This window comes from Pseudonaja textilis, chromosome 1 (assembly GCF_049901715.1).
Source record: "Pseudonaja textilis isolate UNSWEBS1 chromosome 1, rPseTex1.2, whole genome shotgun sequence".
Taxonomy (NCBI): domain Eukaryota; kingdom Metazoa; phylum Chordata; class Lepidosauria; order Squamata; family Elapidae; genus Pseudonaja; species Pseudonaja textilis.
This window is the reverse complement of record NC_141990.1, coordinates 314,668,998-314,694,738: the sequence shown is the minus strand read 5'-3', so window position 1 is coordinate 314,694,738 and position 25,741 is coordinate 314,668,998.

The following is a 25,741-nucleotide window of genomic DNA, read 5'->3' as shown; positions in this document are numbered from 1 at the left end:
AAATGTGGCTCAGTAGTGTATGTGGCCTCCACGTGCCTGTATGACCTCCCTACAATGCCTGGGCATGCTCCTGATGAGGTGGCGGATGCTCTCCTGAGGGATCTCCTCCCACATCTGGACTAAAGCATCCCCCAACTCCTGGACAGTCTGTGGTGCAACGTGGCATTGGTGGATGGAGCGAGACATGATGTCCCAGATGTGCTCAATTGGATTCAGGTCTGGGGAATGGGCGGGCCAGTCCATAGCATCAATGCCTTCGTCTTGCAGGAACTGCTGGCACACTCCAGCCACATGAGGTCTAGCATTGTTGTGCATTAGGAGGAACCCAGGGCCAACCGCACCAGCATATGGTCTCACAAGGGGTCTGAGGATCTCAGCTCGGTACCTAATGGCAGTCAGGCTACCTCTGGAGACCACATGGAGGGCTGTGCGGTCCCCTAAAGAAATGCCACCCCACACCATTACTGACCCACTGCCAAACCGGTCATGCTGGAGGATGTTGCAGGAAGCAGTACATTCTCCATGGCATCTCCAGACCTTGTCACGTCTGTCACATGTGCTCAGTGTGAACCTGCTTTCATCTGTGAAGAGCACAGGGCACCAATGGCGAATTTGCCAATCTTTGTATTCTCTGGCAAATGCCAAATGTCCTGCACAGTGTTGGGCTGTAAGCACAACCCCAACCTGTGGATGTTGGGCCCTCATACCACCCTCATGGAGTCTGTTTCTGACAATTTGAGCAGCCACATTCACATTTTTGGCCCGCTGGAGGTCATTTTGCAGGGCTCTGGCAGTGCTCCTCCTATCCCTCCTTGCACAAAGGTGGAGGTAGAGGTCCTGATGCTGGATTGTTGCCCTCCTACAGCCTCCTCCACATCTCCTGATGTATTGGCCTATCTCCTGGTAGCATTTCCATGCTCTGGACACTACGCTGACAGACACAGCAACCCTTCTTGTCACAGCTCGCATTGATGTGCCATCCTGGATAAGCTGCACTACCTGAGCCACTTGTGTGGGTTGTAGACTCTGTCTCATGCTACCACTAGAGTGAAAGCACCGCCAGCATTCAAAAGTGACCAAACCATCATCCAGAAAGCATAGGAAATGAGAAGTGGTCTGTGGTCACCACCTGCAGAACCACTCCTTTATTGGGGATGACTTGCTAACTGCCTATGCTTTCCATCTGTTGTCTATTCCATTTGCACAACAGCATGTGAAATTGATTGTCAATCAGTGTTGCTACCTAGGTGGACAGTTTGATTTCACAGAAGAGTGATTGACTTGGAGTTACATTGTGTTGTTTAAGTGTTCCCTTTATTTTTTTGAGCAGTGTATATTGCTAACCCATGTAAGATATGCCCTCTGCTAAATAAATAACACTGTTCTAAGGCACAAGGATAGGGACGTGGTGATTCAGTGGTTCAGATGTTGAGCTTGTCAATCAGAAAGGTCGGCAGTTCAGCGGTTCAAATCCCTAGCGCTGTGTAACGGAATGAGCTCCCGTTACTTGTCCCAGCTTCTGCCAACCTAACAGTTCAAAAGCATGTAAAAAATGCAAGTAGAAAAATAGGGACCACTTTGCTGGGAAGGTAACAGCGTTCTGTGCACCTTTGGTGTTTAATCATGCTGGCCACATGACCATGGAGATGCCTTCAGACAGTGCTGGCTCTTTGGCTTTATAACAGAGTTGAGCACCGCTTGCTAGAGCTGGAAATGACGAGCACGTATGCGCAAAGGGAACCTTTACCTTTACCTTTAAGGCACAAGCAACTTTTTATTTTTCATCTCTGAATCAAAATGATCCTGGAAATAATGGGCATCGTTGAAGCCCTGGTTGAAGCCCAACTCAGGCAGTATTTCTTTCCATTTCTTTCTACTATGCTAAGTGTAGCTGTACATGAAAGTGAGAGGTAAAACTTCAGCCTTGGAAACCGGCAAAGGACCGTATAAATGAGTGAGAAAGAACTCGTCCTTCCTCTTTGTGTAACCCAGCAAGATTTTGGTACTGATATTTCTAACTTTCAGTTCTTACAACTTCCTATATAGACAGTGACAAAAGGGAGCTTTGAGAAAGGCTTCATGTGGGGACTTTAGCAATAGAAATAAGCACTTAATGAATTGGGCTTGCACTAAACATACTGAGATTTGTGAGCCAGGAGATATTTTCCTTGAAGCAAGTGCTCCAATCTTCCAGCAAGTCAATACATTAAGATTCATATCACATATTCAATTTTCAATGTTAATGTGACTGAATTTGTCAAATTTCTCTTTTATATGATATGGTAGACTAGGCAAGAATTAATGTTAATGGCTCCGAAACAGATATAACTTAGACACATCCCACTTGGGCTCCACTGAGGACTGCAGCACTTTCTCATTTGATAGTGGGTAAAATTAACTCATTTCAAAGCTTGTCACGATCGCCCAAATTTATTACCAATGGTAACTGTCTGACAGAGTCCTGCAGATACAGATTTAATTGCATGAGAAGAAAGGTGGCTGTACAAAAGCCAGACTGGCCTGTTATGACATGTAGAGAAAGTATAGCCAGTTGCTTGAGATATATTGGATTAGAATTCAAGATTCTCAGCCAACTTGACCACAGGGCCAGTAGTAGGATGATTGTAGGTCACCCTCAATTTATGACCACATTTGAGCCCAAAATTTCCATTACTAAGCAATTCAGTTGTTCAATGAGACTGGCCCTATTTTACAACCTTTTTGGTCACAGCTGTTAAGTGAATCACTGCAGTTGTTAAGTAACACGGTTGTTAAAAGAATCTGACTCTCCAATTGCCTTTCATTATCAGAAGCAATAGCAATAGTACTTATATACCACTTCACAGTGCTTTGCAGCCCGCTGTAAGTGGTTTACAGAGTCAGCATATTGTCCCCCACAACCTGGGTCCTCATTTTACTGAGCTTAGAAGGATGGAAGGCTTAATCAACCTTGAGTTGGTCAGGATTGAACTCCTGGCAGCGGGTACACTTAATCTACATTCTAACCACTGTGACACCAGAAGGTTGCAAAAGGTGATTACATGACCCCAGGACACTGCAATTGTCATAAATACATGCCAGTTGACAAGCATCTGAATTTTGATCATGTGACCATGGGAAGGCTGCAATGGTTGCAAGTGTGAAAAACAGTCATACGTCACTTTTTTCAGTTTGGTTTCTAGAAAAACTCCCAAATAAGCTCTCTCTAGTCCTCATCAATGACTTTCTCCGTGGCAAATTATAATTTTTTTTGCCTCCCAACCTAGTTTAAGATGGTTGTTCTTGAAGCAAACAGTATCACAATCCTTACATTAAATATATTCAGTGGTGGGATTCAAATATTTTTACTACCGGTTCTGTGGGCGTGGCTTGGTGGGTGTGGCAGGGGAAGGATACTGCAAAATCCCACTCCCTCCCCACCCCACTAACCTGCTTTCCAGCTCTGTTCTCCTGTGCAGGGCAACAGAAGAAGACCCAGCCGATCAACTGGGACTCGGGAGGCAGAGAATAGGTGGGAGTTGGGCCAGTCAAAGGTGGGATTTGCTAGTTCTCCAAACTACTCAAAATTTCCGCTACTGGTTCTCCAGAACTGGTCAGAACCTGCTGAATACCACCTCTGAATATATTTGCAAAATTGTTCCAAATCTTTATCCCCTTTGAAGGTTTATCTGGTTTCTTACAAATGAAGACCACTAAAGAGAGAAGGTTCATTTCTTTTACCTGATGTTGTTGGTGAGTAACCCAAAACCCTTGGATGAGTAGGACAGAAAAATATATTAACATGCTATGCAACTATTCTTCAGATATGTCAACTCACTTCCCTTGTAAGGAGATTCCTTAAGCATGATGTGTCCAGGTGTCCCAGACATGGAGAAAAAAATGAAATGTGGAAACCGATAGCGCTTTCACAATGTGGAATGTGCAATACTTCAGTCATCAGCTGCAGGAAGCATTGTGGAGATTTCATCATTTAACGTCCAATGTGATTGTTCACTCAAACATTTGCATGCTGAAATGTAGCATGCAAAAATCTTTGAACTTCCCCAGGGTGACAACTGATAGATGATTCTTTGAATAATGTTTGCCTTCCTATTTTGAACTATCTCATACCATTAGCCGTTCATGCAGAAACCTGCTGACTGACTGACTTCCTCTTGACTTTAACAGCCTTCCAAGTAATTTTCATAAATGAATTTGGTCAATATTTGTGCACTTGAAGAAGCAGAGGAGCTAATCAGAACAGAAAGAGTGTCACTGGAGGGAGTTCATACATGCAGGGTGGTGCCTCTAAAATTACATTGGGGGGATTTTGATCTTAATTAATGTTGACTATGGTGTCTTGTCTGTTATATGTTAAGTCCAACAGGTGTTTCCTAAGTGTCTATCAGGAGGCCTTGGGGATATGGAAAGGTTATTGGAACTAGTGACAGAAATGCATCTGCGCTTTTGCTTTTCAATTGAAATATTTCAATGAAGGATTATAGGTCACTGGGGACAAAAATATGTGTAATATTTATAGCCAGGTCGTTTTTCTAAAGCTTTTTGGAAGGTCAGCTCGTTCAAGATAAAATTTACTAGAATATATGCTCATTGGTTAGTGGTCAGTCATGATCAGTCTTTGATAATCAGTCAAAGTATCGTTTGATAAATTACAAATGTAAAGAAGGATATGCCACCATGCAATCAACACTTCCTGTCAAAGGTAATAATTAAACGAAGTATACGTACTACTAGGAATTGGTACATCTTTCTTTCCTGGTTGTTTACACCAATGTTTCTCACATTTTTTCTGTGTCATATCGCCAGCATGGCTATATGCCAAAAGCGCATGGAATGCGGTTACCTTCGCATTGAAGTGGTACCTATTAATCTATTTGCATTTGTGTGCTTTCAGACTGCTAAGTGGGAAGGATTCTCTAGTATGGGAGTGTAAATAGGAACTGCTCAACCTTGGCAACTTGAAGATATATGGACTTCCAGAATTTGGTAGCCAGCATGCACTTTGAAAGCATATGATAACACAGTAAGATGCACAGAGAGGCTAGACTGATACAGTATTTAAATTGGATGAGATGTCCACTTTGCAATGAAATAAGTTGCAACAGCTCAATGGTGGGATTCATTTTTTTTTATTATCGATTCTGTGGGCATGGCTTGGAGGGGGTGGCATGGCTTAGTGGGTGTGGCTTGGTGAACGTGGCAGGGGACAGTTACTGTAAAATCCCCATTCCCTCCCCACCCCATTAACCTACTTTCCAGCTCTGTTCTCCTGTGCAGGGCAACCAAAGAAGACCCAGCCAATCAGCTGGGACTCGTGAGGCAGAGAATAGATGGGGGTGGGGCCAGTCAGAGGTGGCATTTGCCGGTTCTCCAAACTACTCAAAATTTCCACTACTGGTTCTCCAGAACTGGTCAGAACCTGCTGAATACCACCACTGCAACAGCTCATGAAAACGTATGTCTTTTAATATCATTTGTTATTCAGAAAAGGTGCTTCTGATTTTTTATACTGTAGACCAGGGGTGTCAAATTGGTGGCCTGCAGGCTGGATGCATCACACGCAGGCAGGGGTGGGATTGTACTGGTTTGGGCCGGTTCGGGAGAACCGGATGTTAATTGTACATCCAGTTCGGCGAACTGGTAGTTCCGAAGCCCAGTGGCACCGGCCACCCTGGCCCTCCCCTCCCAGAAGTCGCCATGCACCTGGATAATTGGTTGGGGTGTGCCGGGATAATCAGGGCAGGGCACATCAGGTGTATAAAGGTGGTGGGGCGGGCTAGTGATTAGCCCTGACTTTAATCTCTGTCAGCTTTTATTGTCTAGCAGCTGGTCAGTTAAGTGCCAGCACACATTCCGGAGAAAGATCAACTGCTTACATCAAACCCTGTTGTGGCTTTCTTTCGGCATGTGACGGAACCTGACACATTTTCCAAATGTAGCTTGCTTGGAGAAAGCTTTTGTTGTAGTTCATTCCAACCCATCTCTTCCTCACTGTCCACCCCTTCAAATCATTTCCTTTTTCACCCATGTTCTCTCACTTTCAGTACTGATACTCCAACTCTCAACACTACTCTAAACTGGCTAGCCATCAGTCCTAAACACCTTCCTTAGAATAGTCAGAGCTTTCCTGTCCTTTTCTACATCCATTTTGTCTTCCCAAACTCATCCTAGTCTTGCTTCCAATTCATTCCCATGTTCTGTGATGGGGAACAGATTTCCAACCTGGATAGCAGTTTTCTGAGTGCAGTGATTGTTGAATGCAGTCAGGTTTGGCAGCAACTTCTCAACCACACCACTCATTCTAACTGCATTCCAATAGTTCTGGACTTGCATTCAGTATGCCACCAGCTACTATGATTAAAAAAAGAAATGGAATTTATTAATTGGATTTATTGCTATTTAAAACTGTATGTCCAGCTGGGTAACAGCACTTAACTGATCTTGGCTGACCTCAGAAGCAGGGTCAGCTCTGATGAATAATTGGACAAAGGAAAGACTGGGGCAGTAGGTTAGATTAGAATGTCACAATAACATCCTAGAAGGCAACAGTGGAAACCTCTTTTCAAGGAAGGTGCAAAGATGAGGCCATGTAAGCCCCTGGACAAACTCAATTTGAAGCTGGTAGAGGATTGTAGCCTAAGGCTACAGCTTCTGCTCTTTTACTTCCAGATAAATCTTATTGAAGGCACTTAAGGCTTTCCCACACATTTAACTGTATTACAAGCATTCCCAACGTCTGCCCTGCATCCATGACATTGTTGTCATCTTGTCCCAGAATACCCAAGGCAGTCTTAAGTCATCTGTAGGGTACTTGGTGTTGAAATAATGCTTTCCTCTTAAGCTGAAAGCAACCAATGGTAGATTCAACTTCTGTCAAAGCTGACTTGTTTTAGTAGCGAGGATGATCGTCGCACGTTATTAGAAAGATGAAGAAACACCGCAAGATGAAGAGATAATTAAGAAGATGCTAGACTGTGCAGAAATGGATGGACTTACATTGAAAATCAAACAGAAAGAAGACATAGAATATTATCAAACATGGAACTTATTTTACTAGTGGTTGGAAAAAAGGGGTGGAGAGTAAGATTGGCATTTGTATTGTTAAGCAAATTAAATACCCAGACAACATGATGTTTATTAAGCACTAAGAAATGTAATTAATAAAAAATTACTGTAATAACATTTATTTTTAAAAAAACTGACTTGTTTTATCATCCATGCCTTCGGTAGCCTAATCAAATGATAATGTAAGGGAGAAGATCAAGCCAGCATCTATTAGCCACTTTGTGACTGATGAGGCACACATCCTGTCAAGATTCACAGTGCTGGGCCAGTTCAAAGAAGCAACAACTGCATATCCCAAAGGCAAATAGATTTTGTTTTTCCTTGAAGAGGTTTCACTTCTCATCCAAGAAGCTTCTTCAGTTCTCTTTGGTTCTTCTTCAGAACTGAAGAAGTTTCTTGGATGAGAAGCAAAACGTCTTCAAGGAAAAACAGTCCATTCAGAACTGAAGAAGCTGTCAACTCATAAAGCATTCCTGGTCTGCTCTTGAATTTCCATAGGCAGGAAGTGGGGAACTGATGGAGAAGCTCGGTTGCTATGACCAGAAGCACGTTCCACGCACACCTTTCTCCAGATTGTATCCCAGGTTACTAGAGCCAGCTGGAGATGTGTGTTTTCTTCAACCCTCGAAAGTGCTCCATTGGAGAATGTGATTTATGACACACCATGGAAGGGGGGGGGGAACAGGGTCAAAGGTGGGTAGTAAATTATGTGGGGCAGAGCCAACTGCACTTGGGAAAGTGCTGACTTGTTGCTCCTAATAAATAATTGAATTTCTTTTGAAAATTAGCTCGAGGCTCGTGAATTAATTAGGGCATCCGGAAGCTTCTTGGATGAGAAGCAAGATGTCTTCTCGAAAAAAAACCCAAGTCCAGTCATAATTGAAGAAGCTTCTTGGATGAGAAGTGCAACAACTTCAAGGGAAAAAAAAGTCCAGTTGCCTTTTGAAAAAGCACTTTTGGGACAACCATCACCTGGATAAGAACATAGATAAGAACTGCATGGATTTCCTTAATGTTTGCTAAATGCCACCCTTAATACTTGGAAACGGTAGGATGAATTTCCCATATACAATAAGTTAATAAAGTGGAGTCTTTCTGAGTGATCTGAAATACTTCTTCTAAAGTTCTTTCCATCTGAGCTAAGTTGCCATATAGGGGATAAGTTGTCAGCTTACTCATCTGCAATCTCTTGATGTCTGGTTTCTGTTCTATAATTTCCTAGTCTTACCACCATCTCCTTCCATCTGTTCCCCAGATACTCTCCCCTCCCCAGTACGGTAAACTTACACAGTTGCCAGGTTTTCAAAGCTGTCAGCAATCTCAAACTGGGGAATAGACCTGCTTTCTGCTTTGCTGAGCATGTCATCAAGCTCTGCCCCTCTCCCACCTCACCAGACTCTATGTTGTCCTGGTGACAATCTCCTGATGCTCGGAAATGTTTGAGCGTGTGTGTTTGTGTGTGTGGTGTGTGCAGAGGTGGTATTCAGCAGGTTGTCACAGTTCTGGAGAACCGGTAGCGGAAATTTTGAGTAGTCCAGAGAACTGGTAGTGGAAATGTTGAGTAGTTTGGAATACCACCTCCGATTGGCCCCGCCCCCGTCTATTCTCTGCCTCCCGAGTCCCAACTGATCAACTGGGTCCTCTTTTGTTGCCCTGCACAGGAGAACGGAGATGGAAAGCAGGTTAGTGGGGTGGGGAGGGAATTTTACAGTATCCTTCCCCTGCCATGCCCACCAAGCCACACCCACAGAACCAGTAGTAAAAATTTTTATATCCCACCACTGGGTGTGTGGTGTATGTAGGTAGACAGAATGTTAAAACAACTGCTTTGCTTAACATGCTTTGAACCTGTGAAAACACCATCTTTCAGCAGCCAGCCAGAAGAGACTCCATACCAGAGGTGGTATTCAGCAGGTTCTGACCAGTTCTGAAGAACCGATAGCGGAAATTTTGAGTGGTTTGGAGAACTGGCAAATACCACCTCTGACTGGAGATTTTACAGTATCCTTCCCCTGTCATGCCACCAAGCCACACCCACAGAACTGGTAGTAAAAACAATTGAATCTCACCACTGGTCCATATACGCAGGATAGGGTTCAATCATGGGGACAGTACATTTTACGTCAGTAGAGTTTTCTACCAACTCAAGGAAGGGTGGATAGCAGGGGTGGGATTCTACCAGTTCGCACCTATTTGCTAGAACCAGTTGTTAACATTCTAAGCAGTTTGGAGAACCGGTTGTTAGAAGAAATTACTGGCCTAATCCTGTAAGGAAGGCAGGAAGGAAACATTCTGGTGTTGCTTACAGAAACAGCCTCTCCGTTAACCCTTATTACATTCTTGGCAGGACTAGACTTCCTGTCTCAGGAACTTCTCTGGAGTTTTTTCCCCCTCCTTTGCTGGTACTATGCTTGTGTGGAGTGACCATTCAAAGTTACAAAGGCACTGAAAAAGTGACTTATGACCATTTTTCACACTTATGACTGTTGCAGCATCCCCACAGTCATGAGAGGCCAGGCGAGGAGATGCGTGCCTCGATGTGAGTGATATTGAGTTGTCCACACCCAGCCTAGCCACTAACCCATGTCCACCCAGTCACATGAACACCAAGCCATGGCTACCACCTAAGCCATGCCCACAGAACCGGTTGTTAAGAAAATTGAATACCACCCCTGGTGGATAGCACTTTAATTCAACAGTAGGGAAAGACTCTTAGTGCAAATTAGAACATGATACAAAGTGAATGTTTTTCCCCTCCAGTGGGACCGGTCTATCAGGGCAATCTGGTCTACCCAATTATGGGATGGAGCATATTGCTTTCATTTTTGCCTTTCAGCCCCAATCCAGGGGCCTTCACAGGCAGTCGCTTTTGTGACAAACTATTTTTGTGTTAAATGTATGTTTTTCCAAGAAAGAAATAGATCTTGAAATAGATCTATACTAGTCTTCCTTTATTTCTTTGTTGGTAAAACATAAATTTAACACAACATGATGCAATCTTATATGACAATAAACCTCATTGCCATATAATCTGAAACCCAGTGTGATATCTTTTACAGAATAACAGAGTTGGAAGGGACCTTGGAGGTCTTCTAGTCCAACCCCCTGCTTAGCCAGGAAACCCTACACCACTTCAGACAAATGGTTATCCAAAATCTTTTTAAAAGCTTCCAGTGCTGGAGCATTTACAACTTCTGGAGGCAAGTTGTTCCACTGATTAATTGTTCTAACTGTCAGGAAATTTCTCTTTAGTTCTAGGTTGATTCTCTCCTTGATTAGTTTCCATCCATTGCTGCTTCTTCTGCCTTCAGGTGCTTTGGATAATAGGTTGCCCCCCCCCCCCTCTTCTTTGTGTCATCCCCTTAGAGGTTGGAACAGTGCTATCATATCAGCCTCAGTCCTTCATTACATTAAACTAGACAAACTAGACAAATTTGTTGGAGATTGAAGTGCTTTATGTGTCATTGAGTGTTTCTGAGCGTGGAAATCTGACTTGAGCAAAGATGAGTGAACCAGGCAATATAATTTAAAGAAAAGAGAGATTTATTAATGCACTACAAGCAAGGCCTAACATCTATTTATTTATTTTTATTTATTTATGTATTTATTTTATTTTCTTTGGTTTGTTAATTGCTTACAAGATAATAGGTATAAGTAAAAACATAGTTATGAATACATGGATAGATATAAGAAAAATAAAAGAAACAATAGGACAGGGACGGTAGGCAACGTAGGCACGTTGGTGCAATTATGAACGCCCCCTACAGACCTCTTAGGAAAGGGGTGAGGTCAATAGTAGACAGTCTAAGGTTAAAGTTTTGGGGGTTTGGGGAAGAAACCACAGAGTCAGGTAGAGTATTCTAGACATTGACCACTCTGTTGCTGAAGTCGTATTTCCTGCAATCAAGTTTGGTGCAGTTAACCTTGAATTTGTATCTATTGTTTGCTCTTGTATTGTTATGGTTGAAGCTGAAGTATTCATTGACAGGTAGGACATTGCAATGTATGATTTTATATACTATACTTAGATCTGACTGAAGGCAGGTCTAGAATTTCGAGGTCTAGAATTTCGAGTCTGGTGGCATAAGGTATTTTGCAACGAGTAGAGGAGTGGAGAACTCTTCTTGTGAAATATTTCTGGACTTTCTCAATGGTGTTAATATCAGATACGTAATGTGGGTTCCAGGCTGATGAGCTGTATTTGAGTATTGGTCTAGCAAATGTTTTGTATGCTCTAGTTATTAGTGTAATATTACCAGAGAAAAAGCTACGTAAGATTGGGTTAACAACTCTTAATGCCTTTTTGTCTATGTAGTTACAGTGAGCTCAAGCACTTAGATCATTAGAGATGAGCACTCCAAGATCCTTGACAGAGTTTGGATCGTCAACAAGGTCTTGACTATTCAGCCTGTATTTTATTTTCTGATTTTTTTTGCCAATATGTAAGACAGAGCATTTATCTGTTGAGATTTGAAGTTGCTATTTGTTTGACCATTCTGATACATATTCAAGGTCTTTTTGAAGGGTAGCAGTATTGTCTGTGGTGTTTGAATAGCTTTACATCATCAGCGAAGAGAATGCAGTTGCTCTTAATATGATCACAGAGGTGATTTATGTAGAGTATGAAGAGAGTTGGTCCTAGAACACTGCCTTGGAGGACACCACTGTTGACAGGTACAGAATTTGATAGTATGCTCCCAATTTTGACCATTTGTTGTATGTTTGACAAGAATGCTTCTATCCAGTTATGCAGGTGTCCAGAGATACCATAAGATTTTAGATTTAGGAGTAGTTTGTCGTGTACCACTGAATCAAAGGCTTTACAGAAGTCTATGTAGATTGCGTCTATTGCTTTGCCCTGATCGAGTTGTAAGAGTTGCAGTGTAAGAGTTGCAGATTGCAGGATAGTTTTTTTCTGAAACCAAATTGTTTATTAGAGAGTAGGTTGTTTGTCTCTAAGTGGAGGATAATGGATTGGTTAATAATTGATTCCATGACTTTATAGGTGATGCAGCGTAAAAAGATTGGTCTGTAATTTTCAACTAGGCTGAGGTCTCCCTTTTTGAAGATGGGAATGACTGTGGCTTGTGACCATACATTGGCAAGAAGCTGGTCCTGAAAGATTTTTCAAACATTATGCTTAGAGGTTCGGCTATGGCAGTGGATAGCTTTTTTAAGAAGTAGGCACGTATTCCATCCGGTCCAATAGATAGTGATGGTTTTATATTGCATAGTGCTTTTTCAACATTGTCTACTGTAAAATTGATATGTATTAGATCATTGTAGTTGTCTGTGGTTCGACTAGGAAATACAGGGCATGATCCATTGCTGTTTACAAATACTGAGCCAAAGAATGTGTTAAAGAGGTTGGCTGTTAGATCATAGTTGCCTTTTTTAAAGTTATATTTGGGGATCACATCATTGTGTTGATTTTTGTGTGGACGTATATTGAGACAAAAGTCAATCATGCTGTGGTCACTGTTGGAAAAGTGTTCTTTAATTTGTATTCTGTAAATTGAATTCAAACTATTGCAGAAGATGAGATCGAGGCAGTTGTTAAGTCTAGTATTGTTGGTTACTAGTTGTTCCAGTCCCAGGTTTGTTACACAATTGTAGAAGGTTGCACGTATGGGTTCAGTTTTACATTCATTTAGGGTCCAGTTAATGTGAGGTAGATTGAAGTCACCAAGAATGATAAAAATGTGTGGGCAGGATGTTGCCCATGTTAGTAGTGAATTTAGCTTTTTTACATGGTCGATGTCATAATCAGGGGCTCTATAACATAGTAAGAATCAAAATATGCTATTTAAGGACCCTTCACAGACGATGGTCTCAGGAAGAGCAAGCTCCTGAGTAACTTGGATGTTTTTTAGATGTAAGGACTTTTTATAGAAGATAGCAACACCACCTCCTCTACAGATTTCACGATCTGATCGGTAAACATGATAGTCTCTTACTGTGGTAATGGAGTCAGGGAGAGATGCATTGAGCCATGTTTCACAGACAAATATGATGTTGAATTTAGCCATATTTAGTAAGAGGAGAAATTCAGGTATTTTATTCACAAGGCTTCTTGCATTGAGTAGCCTGCATTTATGGCCAGTTGTAGTTGGAATTGAGGTAGTTAGGGGCATGTGTGCCTAATTTTGAGTGATGGTGGGTTGGATGAGGTAGGGTTGGAGGTGGAGTTGTGGGTTGTGTGACTTACTTTTGATACAATCAGCGTGGTAGTCAATATAGAGATCCTTCTCTCCATTGTCTAGACATCTTTTGAGTTCCTTGCGGAGTTCACAGGAGCAGATTCTTTGCAGTGTGGATAAGTCTGGTCTTGAGCAAAGTTTTTTGTGGTTGGGATTGGTTTTTGCAATGCCGTTTATTGTATGAATGAATATGCATTTGCTAGACTAATTTTTGCAAACAACTCTACAACATTTTGGGGCCACCGAGCCATCATTGTATTTGGACTCAGGACCATCTCTGGTTATTTCAATGATATCTTCAGGAAAGATGTTTGTTGTTTTTGAGTTGCTTATGATATTACGAACTTTGGTGATGCCATCTGATTCGTTGGTGTCTTCAAGACCAAATAAGATGGCATTTGGACATCTCTGATCACGTTCAATGGTGTCTCTGATGAGTAAGGAGATATCATTTATGGAATTACTTGATGGGATAGTAATTATTTGTGGTTGTGGTTTGGTGGTTATTTTTGGCTGTAGTCGTGATTGTAGTTGAGGTAATAATTGTGGCAGTGGTTGTTGGGTTGGGATTTGATTTTGAGCTGATAGGTAGTCGATTATCAGTGCTGTATTTTTTTTTTCAAGAGAAATTAGGCTTTCTTGTATAATTATTTTTACTTCCTCCATCTCTTTTTTTAACTGGATCTGAATCATTGCATGTATTTTTTTTTATCAAGGTGGGTTTTTTTTTTAACTGAGTATGAGGGCTTGGTTGGCTGTTGCTGTCATCCAGGATAATGTCAAGTTTTTTGGGAAAGGAGTTCGGGCAGGATCTACAGCATGCCGGATCAAATGGGATGGGTGGGGACTCTTGGAAAAAAATTGTCCCTCAGGTAACCCAGTCCCAAGCCATGAAGAGCTTTAAAGAGAACAACCACGGCCTTGAAATTCCTCTGAAAACGCACAGTAATAATGTTTTATGTGCTGTGTGTATCTCGCATCATTTATTGCCCATGCGGCTGAGTTTTGCAACAGCTAAAGTTTCCAAATTGCTCTTCAAGGGCAGCTCTATGGAGAGTGCATTGCAGTAATTCTAAACAAGTGGTTACAAGAGCGTGGACCTCTCTAAAATCTTGATACTAAGGTGAATGAAAGATGTAATTCTTCTCAGCAAACTCTACCCTTCTTGCATCTATGCTTTACAGGCTCATTTCTGACCCTCCCTTACACAACCCATCAGCCTTCTCATTGCTTTTAAATAAAAGTTAATTATGAATTAAAGTTTGCCAGATTGCTCCCATGAGGTTGGAACTGGGTCCTTCCTGCTTCCATAAAACATTAATACAAAGTGACCTCTTAAAATTTCTCAGTATATTGTTTGAGAAATGTAAAGGATTATGTGGACTTGTTTATCATGTCATTATTTTTATTTCTCTATCTCTCTATCTCTCTATCTTTCTATCTATCTATCTATCTATCCATCTATCTATCTGTCTGTCCCTACATATCTATCTTTCTATCTAAATATCTATCTATCTATTTATCATCTATCTATCTATCTATCTATCTATCTATCTATCTATCTATCTATCTATCTATCTATCTATCTATCTATCTATCTATCTATCTATCTATACCTGCCCATCCATCCATCCATCCATTATCTGCCTGCCTGCCTGCCTGCCTACCTACCTATCTAGCTATCTTATATGTGGCCCATCTCAGCATTGAATGACACTGTCTTATATTGCCTCCTTGTTGAGTGCCACTTTTGCAAAACCTAGTTGTTCTACAAGTAACCTGGGATGGCTCAAGAAGGGTCTTACATACTGTAGCTTGAGAATGGCATGGTTTTTTTTGTAAACTAAAAAAAGCTGGTTTTTATTCTTAGTAGAAATATGCTGCAATATAATCTGGTTGCTGGGTTTAGTATAACTAAGGTGATGTTAATGTGAGAAAGGTTTCTTTAAGCTCTTGCTTTGACTGTTACACCCAGAGGCTAAAGGTTTAACAACATTTATGAACAAAAGTATTATTATCCCAGGTGATGAAGGAATTGAACAAAGGGCTTCCCCCCCTAGAAATAGTAAAGAAAAGAAATCTTTTGGCAATGGGTGGGTTCAACAAAGGATTTGTTTTTTTGACATGAACATTGTTCCAATGGAGGTTTGGAGAACATACAAATAGAATAGAGTGGGGTAGAATAATAACTTTATTGTCACTTTAAATGTACACTAATCAGCATACAATAAAAGGAGATTTTGTTGCATGCAACTCCCAAAGGGTAACCTCCAGGTGTAATTCAGGATGCTGGTTATCACCTTTAAAGCCCTGAATGGCCAAATACAGATTATCTGTAATACCATTTTACAGATAAGAATATATGTCCACTCCATTGGGTGGTGGTTGTGCTCCAGGTCCCCTTTTCTTAAAGGTTGTCATCTAATGAGACCTGAGATCTGGCAGGTACCCATCCTTCTAGCCTTCTGGAGAGTTTTAAAAAGTTGGCTCATCCCCTCTCCGCCTCCCAACATTAGGACTGAAGCTTGGTGGTTGTGATTTTTTAAAATGTATTAGAATGTTGTTTAGGCCACAAAGGCTTTTTTGTGTGTGGGTGGGAACATTGGTGTTTATTGGCTTTTATGTTCTTATCATTGCTGCTATGTGCTGCCCAGAGTTATAACACAGAAGATGGGAGTCTTTTAAACCAACTAATAAACCCGCAAACATCCTCCAGTATGGTTTATTGTTCTTGTTGTTTTAGTTTGGGCTGCCTATTTACGTGTGTTAAATTGTTTTAATTGTTTTCTAGATTTTGTAAGCCTCCCCAGAGTTTAATGGAACAGACAGCTATAGTAAATTTAATAAATGTATTACATTAAGTTAGTACTATTTGCTTGAGGCTCTTTGCAGGAGTCCTTCCATCAGCAAATGCTTCTCCCACCTGCCAACTCTTTCAGCGACACCCTAAGGAGGAAGAAAAAGGAGGAGAAGGAGATATATACTGTCTCCTAATGTTGTCCATTGTTATATACATTTTCCCAGTTGAGGCGTTTGCATCTCCCTTTATAAAATTAACTACCTCTTTTTTATGTGCAGTTTTCAAACACATCTGGACTTTTGGATGGACAAAAAGTTTCTGTATATAAACTTTTGTCTAGTAAAAGAGGAACAGTGGTTGATTCCGTTCTATGCTGTATGATGAGTTCTTTGTATCAGATCTTGAAAATCAGTTCCTTAAAAATCAGTGCAGGATGGTTTTCTTTTACTTTATAATACTATTTCCTGCTGATCTCAGGTAGGGTCACCTCTGGGTGACCAGAAAGGGTTTTTTTTTTTTTTCACTCAGGACTATGCTGTTCTAAATTTTTCCAGAAAGAATGTAGCTGCCATAAATGGTTAAAATGCACACAGCCACACACCACTTAAAAAAAGTTCATCTTCTTTTTTGTGTTAAATTTAGTGTCAGAACTGAGTACTAGTATAACCGTATAACCAGATCCTGTTTTTAAAAGATGTTCTTATTTTCACCCACATTTCCAAATTTTTGTTGTTTTTTTAAATAAAAAAGGTCATTAAACAAGATTTTTTTTAAAAAAACCCACAGAAACATAGAAGAAATAAAAAATAACAACAAAAGGTTGAAAGAAAAAGTAAAGAATAACAAAAGAGCAAAAGAAAGAAAGATATTCATGCAAGTGACTTCTGATCTTTTCTGAGGAAGCTACAGCCACAGCAGTTACCAACTCCAGCCTCCCATATTATGTTATCAGAGTTCTCTTCTCATAAACAAATCTTTGTCATCAATAAATCCCAAAACCAATAGTATCATTTTATTTTTTCTCAAGTCCACCATGTGAGATAAAATGTCCCTTCATGTTTTTCATGTTTTCAATAGTTATCAGAAGTACTTTTATACATCTATAGACAATTTCTTTGGAGTTACATGCTGATGCTACATCATTTTTGTAAATGTAAAGTTTTCCTTTACATTGTAGGACAATAGGAATTTCAGACCTTTAGCTGCATTCTCTCCCACTGATCCATTTCAATATTGTAACCAAAATTCTTGGCTAATTTTGCCATACATTTTAATAATGTGCTTTTCCTTGATTTCAAATCTTGACAAAAGTTTATGCATTTACATGTTCATCATTTGTACATAATTCATGTTCAAATTCTGCTTTATCACATTCTATTCCTGGTACTTTTAAAAACCGTTATTAAATCTCTCCCTTAAATATGAGAAGCATTGAAAATTAAATCCCTCTGCAATTAATTGTGCCACTTTCAAATTTTCATAGATAGCTAAGTGAAACCTGTCTGCTGGAACTGGAAATGGCTTCAGGAGTTGAAAGAAGGAAGGTTAGATAGTGGAAAATTTGTCCTTGGTAGAACTACAAAGTGCTTGGCAAAAATGTGTCTTGAATGTGTATGTGGATTCTCTAGCTCAGTGTTTCCTAACTTCAGCAACTTTCAAATATGTGGAATTCATGTCCTGGAATTCTCCTGCTAGCTGTAGAATTCTAGTATTTGAAGTTACATACCTAGAATGACCAAGATTGGGAAACTAGCTGGTCCAGACTTCTCAAGAGAAGGCAGCTCTTGAGTGCAAGGAATGCATAAATCCAGATATCCACATGGTGACAGCACAGATGGACAGAAAACATTTGCTCTCTGCTGCCACCTAATGTTTGCCTAATTTCTGCAACCAGCAAGGCTCACTTCATCTTTCCTTTTGGATGACCTGGAAAATCTGGGTGAAACGGCTCACAAGTATAGGAATTATAGCAATGGTTACCATCTTACCTACAGCAGCCTAAGTTGCCTTTTCCAATGTATTGTCCTGCTCCTTCTGCCTTCTGCTTTCTTCTGGAGTTTGGTTCCCTGCAGTGTGCAGAGTCACAAAACACAGTGTGCAGAGTCACAATTCCCACTTGTTGAGAAAAAAGCAAGACAAATATGGTTGATTTGTTTACATATTCCTGGAAGAGGCGACTGATGATAATCACTTTAATTAATTAGATAATGCTGCAGGCATCATTGAGTGACTGCCAAATAATGAGCAATAGGCTGCTTGTTACACACAACATGACCAAGGTGAGAAGACAGCATGGAGTTCTTGGAAGAGGAATGGGCTAAGTCATCTCTTGTGTTACAAAGACATAGGGTACCCGAATTTACCAAGCCAAATTTTGTTCCAGAATGTTTAGCACCAGGCTGGGTGCTGGGCTTCCATAAACTCTCTTGAATGAGTGGTAATGCTAGAATTAACCTTGACTCGTGCTCTTCTGATCACAAGAAACTGAGAACACATTCTTGTTGCCTAAAAATGCAAGCTTTAAGGCAAGTGACTTCAAGAAACCTGGTTTTCAATTTTGAGAGTTTTTGTTTTTTACACATTCCTTGGTTGGATAGCTCCAAAGCTACAGGGTGCCCTCAACGTTTTAGTTTGAAATATAATTACAGGCTTTGTTCAAAAGAGATCAAAGGGTTTAATTTGAAATTGTACTCTGACTAGCTGACCCATCAGAAATTTGTGCATTTAGACTCCAAAGAACAACAACAAAACCCCACCATAATACAGGAGAGACCTAAGTTATTTAACTTTGTGCTTCATTATTGTAAATAGTGCTTTCCAAGTGCAGTAGGAGGACTACCCATCTTTCATGAAACCATGGCTAATTTATGGCCCTCCTACAGATGCCTGCTTTGCTGCTCAATTCAGTGTAACTCCTGAATGAGAGGGAGGATGTTCAAAGGTTGAAGAATAATTTTTACCCAGGGAGAGGATAACTAGCAATTAGCATCCCACTTGCTATTGAGGGGATTCATTTAGTTTTCAACCTACCTTCTTATGGTCAAGGTATCCTGAGCAAAAGTGCTGTCTTGCAGACAAGAAGAAATTATAGAACTGGCATAAGGACATGGGTCAAATTCCAGATTAAGAAGCTATACAGATGGGATCTGAAGAACAGTGAAAATAATGGCTTAGAAAATGGAAGGAAATCTCACAAGGGCTAGGTTGCTGCGGCTGGTCTTCAGTAGCTTTCAACTACAGGTAGTCTTTGATTAATGACCTTTCATTTAACAAATATTCAAAGTTATGATGGTGCTGAAAAAAGTAACATATACCTTATAATTTATAACCAGTCCTCACCAGTGGTGGGATTCAAACTTTTTTACTACCGGTTCTGTGGGCGTGGCATGGGAAGGATACTGTAAAATCTCCAGTCAGAGGTGGGATTTGCTGGTTCTCCAAACTACTCAAAATTGGTTCTCCAGAACTGGTCAGAACCTGCTGAATACCACCTCTGGTCCTCACATTTACAACTGTTGCAGCATCCCTGCAGTTACGTGATTAAAACTTGGGCGTTTGGCAACTGGCATATATTTATGACGCATTTTGGGGTCACATGATTGCCAGTGGTGACCTTCCCAGGGGCTACCAACAAGAAAAGTCAAGGCGGCGGTGGCTTTCTTGGAGCATTCAAGACCTCCGGTAGTTTTCAGCAGCCTCTGGCCAGCCGCCACAGCCACAAGGGCTTCTCGCAGTCACACCAAACAAGAGAGCTTGCCTTCTCCTCTGCCACCAGCCACCATGGGTGGAAGGTAAACCTGAAGGAAGAGGCAGTTGTGGGGGAGGAAGTGAGGCTAGGGCCGGGGACTCTGAAGGGGGGAAAACAGGGAGATGTGTGCAACTAGTGAAGGGAGAACGGGTGGCATTCAGGAGAAGGCCTTTGACAGATTAGGCCAGGCCTAGGCAGAAAATAGGTAGAAAGAAAGGCTGCAATAGCTGTAAGTTCATTTTTTTTTCCTACCGGGTTCTATGGCCTTGGCTTGGTGGGGTGGGGGGGTCCTGTGACTGAATGGCTGTGGCATGAGTGATGTCAAGTCGGTCATGCCCACTCAGTCACATGACCCCCACCAGGCCACACCCACCAAGCCATGCCCACAGAACCGGTAGTGAAAAAATTTGAATCCTACCCCGGGACCGCAGTAGTTCACTAAATGATTACAGCAAAAAAGGTTGTAAAATCTGGTGCGACTTGCTTCTCAAATGCTTCATTTAGTGACAGAAGTTCAGGTCCCAATTGTGGTCACAAGTGGAGGACTATCTGTATTTGTGATCTGGTACACAGCTTTCAGTTCTGTCACTAACTGATGTTTAGAGCAGTTGTGAGCTGCTGTTTGGGATATCAGTGAGAGTTAACAGCATATCTTCTGTCAGCCATTTCTCTAGCAGGCTCTTTTCCAAAAACTCTTGTCCAAGATATTTATGCTTTAAATTCAATTTTAATTTTTTTCCATTGAGGAGTCTGCTTTTACTTCACCTAGTATGGAATGATTTGTTCTAGTTACTCTCAATAATCCAAGATATCTTGAATAGTCAGTTTTTGTGCTGATTATCTTTTGTTCAATGTGGTGTTCTGTAAATCACAAAGTCCAGAGATGTATAATTTTATGGAACCAACGGCACTACATCAATGGGTAGATTTGGGGAATGAGGGTAGATCTATCAGGCATCTATGTGCCTCTTATAGGGGTACAATTCTAGGGGCAACTTGGCCCTTGGAAAACAGTGTGACCAACTGGTATGAACCAATTGTGCACAAAACTACCAAATCTGGTTTGCAAAATTCCATTATGACAACTACAGTAGAGGGCAGGGTGAGAATTTGCCATTGTTCTTTTGCTGCCATCTAGTAATTATTCTGGGTGTAGACCATATGCTGGTAACCCTAGACTTTCGAATCTTACAAAAGTAGAAATCAAAAGAAAGGATTGGGAAAGTTTTCCAATTTGCTCTTGATAGATAAAATCTCACAGAGCAATTCCAGCTTGTATGTGTTAAGGATGATTGAAATACAACAGATAGTATCAGGCATTTAAAAAAGACACATTTTATTTCCAGACCTTTTTCCACGTTAGAAACATACAGTATACCAAGTGAGAACTAGCTGATTAATCTTAGAAATTTCTTTCTCCACCATGCTATCTTTTATATCTATTGGACTTCAGCACCTATAAATTGTTGGCCATGCTGGCTGAGGAATTATAGAAGTTAAAATCCATCACTCTGAAGATGGATAATGAATTTATAATGTTCATAAATTCTTACTTATAAAGCCTTCACTACCCAGCCCTGCTCTTCATCCTGTGATAGCAACACAACATTTTGGGATTTGAGCTCCCAAGTTGGCTTTGAGTGGTAAGTTAAAGGTTGCTGTCCAAAAAAAAAAAAAATGTGATGGCCAGAAGAACTATATTTAATTTAAATTTAATTCAGTAACTATTATTATTTCCCATGAATTTAATAACTTTTGCTTCTGGAATATTAAAAGTCACAGTTTAGCTACAGCTTCTAGCAAGAGACCTCCACTGAGATGTGTGTGTGTGATATACCCCCTAAGGTCTCTCTATCTGTACTCCATTATTTAATTCATCCTTGTTTTTGAGTCTTCCAACCCCCAATAATTAGTTCACCTTGTTCTTTTGCAACTTTTGGGATAGCACCTACTACATGGGTTTTTAGTATACAAAGCAGGCCTCCAGGAGCAATGGGGGAATTTGTTACAGATGTCATCCATTTTGTTTCAGAATGATCATTTCAAACTCAGCTTCTGGAGAAAGGATCCCATCTAGTTTCTTAAATGAAGTTGGCAGTTTTGCCTCCTGTCTGAAGCATATTGGAACTCCCAAGTTCTTTGCAACTGCCAAAATTTTCTGAGCTGTTAATTAGCCTTCCATTACCAGTAGTTTGAAAAGCTGCCAAGCCAGCCAAATGACTTCTTTGCTAAGCTTCTTATGGTGTGGAGGCTAAGGCAGCACCAGGCATTTCCCCAGTGCTAGCAGAAGTACTTTTACTGAGCAGTTTGAAACATTCACATGCTGTCTTGTAAATTGGCATATTCACCTAAAGCTCTGATACATACATTAGTGGCCCAAGTACTTGTTTTTAAAAACAGAACTATATTTGTTCACAAGATGCAGGATCTCTCAATATGTAAAGAATTATATATAACAGGAGGCTGCTGTGCTCAAACCACGGTGAGTCGGAGATCATGAATAGTTTCCAAAACTTGGTATATAGCCCCCTTGAACTGTAATTTTTAATATGGCAATAAGGGAAAGTTTCCAGCTTTATAGAAAACAATCATATTCAATATTTAGTTCCATGCAAGTGGCAGGTGAGCGCATTTGCATGCGCCTGCCACTTATACAAATAGAGCTTCATGCATGAATGTGCATGCCTGCCCCTCCCACAAGTGGAGCTGCACACGCTTGCCTGCTTGTTGCTTGTGCAATCTGGTTCTGAATGGGTCACATCTCAGGGGTTGGGGGCCCCTAGTGTAAAGAATAGTGTAGGACAGGGTTCTCAAATTCAAGGCCCAGGGACTGGATCTGGCCCATTGGGCCTCCCTGGAAACAGCAAAGGATCATCCCATGGTGCCTCTGCCAGTGAAAATGCAGCTTGGGAGGGCCATGTGCAGCCCTCCCAGGCTCTGTTTTTGGCTGCGACGGCCTCCTGCAGCCCTCTGCCAGCAAAAATGGAGCTCCATTTTCACTGGTAGAGGGCTGCAGGAGTCTGGTGTGGCTGAAAACAGGCCCCGTGGGGGCATGCACGGCCCATTCGAACTCTGTTTTCACTGACAGAGGGCTGCAGGAGGGCATCACAGCCAAAATGGAGCTCAGGAGCCTGTTTTCACTGGCAGTGTCAGCTCTGAGATTCAGCTGCCAAGTATGAAAAGGGGGGTGGAGGAGTCAGAAAGTTCAAGGTTATTCCGTATGTCTAATTAAGAAATTCGAGCTGCAGTTAATTGGTTCTCATGATTAATGAAGTGTAGAAGTGGGAGGAGAGAAGGTGGATTTTGTGTAACGTGCGAAAATGACTTTCACTTTTGGAAATGCCTTAGAAGTACCAGAGCTGTTCCTAATAAATCAGTTGGAGATTATATTGTCTCGGAGTGACTGATTACAATGGATAATTTCTGGATGCCTAACAGGCAGAGCACTTGGCATCACTGACATGAGTGACTTCAGGCTGACCATACCTCCCTGGCCATGCCCACCCCGGCCCCGGACGTCACACACAACCCTGATGTGGCCCTCAATGAAATCAAGTTGGACGCTCCTGGTGTAAGAGATTATCCAGTTGAGCTTGAGGATGGGTCAAATGCACCATCAGTTTGGAGTTGCTATGTCCTGTAAGAGATTTAATTCCAGTTCCTCTTGAAGTCCGTTGATTCTTACCTGGAGCCAATTTTCTTGGACTTTTAGTAAGTCAGATTCTTGGGTATAGGTTGCATGGAATAAACTTGTGAACTCTATCCTGGGCTCCTGATTTCCAGTGCCTGACAAACAGATCTTGTTGCCACTCAAACCAATTCACACCAGTCATCTCTCTTGATACCTGTGGGTTTACGTTATCCTTATTCTGTAATAAATGGATCTGATTCGAAAAACTCGGAACTGAGAGAAAAGAAAGGACAGAAAAGGGGTTCCTTTGAAATGATTGAATCTGAACTGGAACTGTTGTTTTAGTAAAAGATGCAGGAACAATGAAGTAAAAAATTGAAAAAATCTTTTACCATATGGCTTGCTCTGACATCCCCATGAACCTATTCATCAGACACATGGAGACTGATTTCCTTCGAGAAGCGAATATTCGGGCAAATTATACTGTATTTGGCAGAGAAATAATAACAAAGACATTTATTTTTATGTCCTTTGTAAAAAGACAATCAAAAGTCCCGGTTCCTGGCACGTTCTATTTCTCTGACAATGACAGGCTTTAGAGCTGCCAACAGAACCATTTTGTCGACAAACTGCACACAGTTCTGTTAACAAAAAAGGAAAGCAATTTGATGACGAAAGGTGATAGCCATTGGAAGCAGAGCCTTGCAGATTTCTAAAGTGAGTTCCCAAGTGGACTTGGGAAGTCTCAAACAGGTTCAGATAAATTGGGAGACGTGTTTTATCACCAAACTGAGCTCCAAACAGAATTGCGACCAGCGTTTACTCTGCTTTCAATTAGGGAGACCTGGAACCCAAAGATTAATCTCCTTGAGGGAGATGGATGGTCTAGAAATACAAAATATAAATGCAATAAAAATAAAATAAATTGATTTCTCAGTAACAGCCTCTTTCTCTAGAAGAATCTGCCCCACACCCTAGATTAAATATGTATAGAGCTAAAGAAGCTTTTTGGATGAGAAGTGAAACACCTTCAAAGAAAAACAAGAAAGTCCAGTTGCCTCTTGAAAAAACACCTTTGGGACAGCCCAGACCTGGATGTCTGAGAATTTCCATAGACATATAATATCTTTACTCAGATATTTTGAATGATGATAAAAATAAACCTTCTGTAAGATTCAGATGATGACAGATTCAGGTTCATTTGTAGCTTTCAATAATTCTGTTTATTGGTTTTAGGGATGGGTTGTAATTTTATTTATTGATTTTAGGGATGTAATTTTATTAATGATTTATCTCATAAATGGTAAGTCACACAATACTGGAAGAGTGGATAGGATATATATTCAGATAGATAGATAGATAGATAGATAGATAGATAGATAGATAGATAGATAGATAGATAGATAGATAGATAGATAGATAGATAGATAGATAGATAGATAGATAGATAGATAGATGATAGAGAATCTATAACATTCCAAACCCTGAAAAGTGTAATAAAGGAATGAAGAATTACATTGTAGAAAGGACTTTCTGCTGAGTAATAACATTTATATATGGAATCAGTGCTCTCAGAGCTTGGTTGTTTTCTTGCAGATATTTCATTACCAAACTAGGTAACATCATCAGTGCTGCACTGCCACACTCATGATGTTACTTAGTTGGCAATATTTTTCTGCAATAAAACAACATGATCTGAGAGCCCCAAGAGCTCCCAGTTCAACCCTGAATTACAAATATGCTATCAGTACAATACACACACACACACACACACACACAAAATTCATCATTGGTTTTGTGAATGTTTTCTGGTTTACAGTTATTTAGTTAGGCATCAGCCAGCGAAAAAGCTTTTATTGAGGAATAAGTTCAAATTTCACCTAGAGCATGGATGAATCTCTAAAGGCTGGACACTGACTTCATGGCATTTTATCAATTGAAGTTAAAAATTCAGAAAGCAAACTAAGGAAGCTACCTTTTAGAAATGCAGATTTGGTAATCCCTTCAAGACAGGATATTTTGAAACAAAGGCAGAATGGTAGGATTAGCCCTCACTCAAGATCCAAAATGGGACGAAAGCCATTAAGCCACAAGAAGAATTGCCTAACACCCTTTCCGAACACAAGCCTCTTCATTGCATCATCTCAGAGCAGTCCAAACTTCAAACCTGGGAGCTTAGACAAATACCAAGATTTGCATTTCGTCTTTTGCATCCAGCCATCTATGACCCCTACATAACCTCTACATGACCCCATAGGAATCTGACAAGAGCCAATAGAATACATGTTCCTGCATAG